Below are 3263 nucleotides of genomic sequence, written 5' to 3'. Positions count from 1 at the left end.
AGAGTGAGACTCCAACTCCAAAAAAAACAAAAAACAAACAAAAAAAAAAAAAAAAAAAGAAAAGAAAAATTTTATTGTAGAGACGAGGTCTTGCCAAGTTGTCCAGTCTAGTTTCGAACCCCTGGACTCAGGCAATTCTCTCGTCTTGGTCTCCTAAACTGCTGGATTACATGCGTAAGCCACCACACCTGGCTGAAGTCTCATTTATATGCCACAAAATACATATAGCAGCCAGGCTCGGTGGCTCAGCCTATAATCCCAGCGCTTTGGGAAGCCAAGGCAAGTGAATTGCCTGAGCCTGCGGGTTCGAGATCCACCCAGGCAACTTGGCAAGACCTTGTCTCTACAATAAATCAAAAAAATTAGCCGGGCATGGTAGTGTGTACCTATAGTTCTGGCTACTTGGAAGGCTGAGGTGGAAGGATTGCTGGAACCCAGGAGGTTGAGGCTGTGATAGCCAGGAGTGTGCCATTGCACTCCAGTCTGACTCCAATTTAAAAAAAGTACATACGGCATATGGGTTTGGGTAGGATCTCAGTGTTGGTGACCCTAATGTAGACAGTGACAGCCTGACTGTCCCTTGCCAACTCATGAGTTTCCTCTAGGCAGTAACAATGACACCACAAGCTGGGCTCGGTGGCTCAGCCTGTAATCCCGCGCCTTTGGGAGGCTGAGGTGAGTGGATTGCCTGAGCCTGCGGGTTCGAGACCCGACTGGGCAATTTGGTGAGACCTCATCTCTACAATAAATCAAAAATCAGCTGGGCGTGGTAGCACATGCCTGTAATTCCGGCTACTTGGAAGGCTGAGGCGGAAGGATTGTGGAGCCAGCAGGTCGAGGTTGTGGTGGCCGGGAGTGGCCACTGCACCCCAGTCTGGGTGACAAAGTGAGACTCCAACTCAAAAAAACAAAAAAACAAAAAACAATGACATCACACCCTCCACACACCTCAGAGTACAGATAAACAGCCAGTGCATGGATTTCATTATGGGCTGGGGAATTACGTTTTGCTTTTATTTTTATTTTTATTTTTGAGTTGGAGTCTCACTCTGTCACCCAGACTGGAGTGTAGTGGCCGGGCCACCGCAGCCTCGACCTACTGGGGCTCCGGCGATCCTTCCATCTCAGCCTTCCAAGTAGCTGGAATTACAGGCACGCCCTACCACGCCTGGCTAATTTTTGATTTACTGTAGAGATGAGATCTCGCCAAGTTGCCAGGCAGGTCTTGAACTCACGGGCTCAGGCAATCCACTCACCTCAGCCTCCCAAAGGGATGGAATTACAGGCTGAGCCACCGAGCCCGGCTGGAATTACATTTTTCAAACTCCAGCATCTAATTAACAGCAGGCATTCTTCTGTAAGCAAGAACTGAGGCCGTGTATTCCCCTGAAATACCATTCCCCTTGAGAAGCGGCATCAATGCCAAATTCCCACACTGAGGGGCTGGCTTAAAGGCAACATCTTATTGTGACAGATGAGTTTATTTTTTTGTTTTTTGGCTTTTTTTTTTTAGTTGGAGTCTCTGTCACTCAGGCTGAAGTGCAGTGGCACGCTCACATCCACCACAGCTTCAACCTGCTGGGCTCAGGTTATCCTTCGCCTCAACCTTCCAAGTGGCTGGAACTACAGACACCACCTTGTCTGGCTAATTTTTTGGTTTATTGTAGAAATGAGGTCTTGCCAAGTTGCCCAGGGTGGTCTCAAATCCTTGGGGTTCAGGCAATTCTTATGCCTCCGCCTCCAAAAGTGCTGGGATTACAGGTGTGACCACTGAGCCTGGCATTGGTACTTTTTTTTTTTTTTTTGAGTTGGGAGTCTTACTCTGTTGCCCAGGCTGGAGTGCGGTGGCATGCTCAAGGCCACAATAGCCTTGACCTCATGGGCTTAGGGAGTTCTTCCACCTCAGCCTTCCAAGTAGCTGGAACTACAGACGCATGATACCACGCCTGGCTAATTTTTTGATTTATTGTAGAGACGAGGTCTCGCCAAGTTGCTTGGACTGGTCTCAAACTCGCGGACTCAGGCAATCCTCTCACCTCGGTCTCTCAAAGTGCTGGGATTACAGGCTGAGCCAGCATATCCGGCCTTGGCCTCTGATTCTTTTTTTGAGAACACTTAAGGACTCATGGATAGTGTAGATTTATTGTGCATCTCAATGACAGTCACCATTTTTTCTGATGCTTGAGTTGTTTGGTGAGGTTTGGCATCTGTGTCCTTTTCACATATTCTTGTTATTCTTTGGGCACTTATTACTTTTGTAGTATTACAAGGTTTTCAGGTTCCCCTGGGACTTTCCCTGTTCAGTCCTGAAAACAGCCATTTCTCCTTAGAGCCCTGGTTCCTCTCAGCAGGGAAAGGGATGAAACTCAGGGCTCTGGATATCTCCTGTTCTCTCTCCTGCCTTCCCTTCCTGGAAGCCATAGCTTCCTTGTGAGGTGTGAGGGCCCCCACTGAGTCCAGGATTGGTTTGAGTTCATACAGGCTGTAGAGCTTGGACAAACCCTTCTACTCTCTGGGAATTAGTTTTCCCATCTGTGAAATGGGGACTGCAGCCAGGCATAGTAGCTCATGCCTATAATCCCAACACTTTGGGAGGCCAAGGTGAGAGGACTGCCTGAACCCATGGGTGAGAGACCCGTCTGGGCAACTTGGTGAGACTTCATCTCTACAATAAATCAAAAAATTAGTTTGGCATGGTGGCGCAAGCCTGTAGTTCCAGCTATTTGGAAGGCTAAGGTGGAAGGATTGCCTGAGTCCAGCGGGTGGAGGCTGCAATGGCTGTGAGTGTGTCAATGGACTCCAGCCTGGGTGACAGAGTGAGACTGCAACTCAAAAAAAAGAAATGGGGCCTGCAGTAAGGTGAAAATGGCTCCTAAAGACATATACATCTTAATTTCTGGAACCTGGAAATATAATCTTATTAGGAAAAAGGATTTTTGCGATTGTGATTAAGGCTCTTGATATGGGGAACTGGCCGGGCGCGGTGGTTCATGCTTATATAATCCCATCACTAGCTGGGTTTGGTGGCTCAGCCTGTAATCCCACACTTTGGGAGGCTGAGGTGAATGGATTGCCTGAGCCCGCAGGTTCAAGACCCGCCTGGGCAACTTGGCGAGCCCTCATCTCTACAATAAATAAAAAACTAAGCCGGGCTCAGTGGCTCAGGCTGTAATCCCGCGTCTTTGGGAGGCTGAGGTGAGCACATTGCCTGAGCCCGCGGGTTCGAGACCTGCCTGGGCAGCAAGACCTCATCTCTACAATAA

Source organism: Carlito syrichta, unplaced genomic scaffold (assembly GCF_000164805.1).
Source record: "Carlito syrichta isolate Samal-C Ts95f unplaced genomic scaffold, Tarsius_syrichta-2.0.1 Scaffold304443, whole genome shotgun sequence".
In the NCBI taxonomy this organism is placed as follows: domain Eukaryota; kingdom Metazoa; phylum Chordata; class Mammalia; order Primates; family Tarsiidae; genus Carlito; species Carlito syrichta.
Note: the sequence above shows the minus strand (reverse complement) of the source record.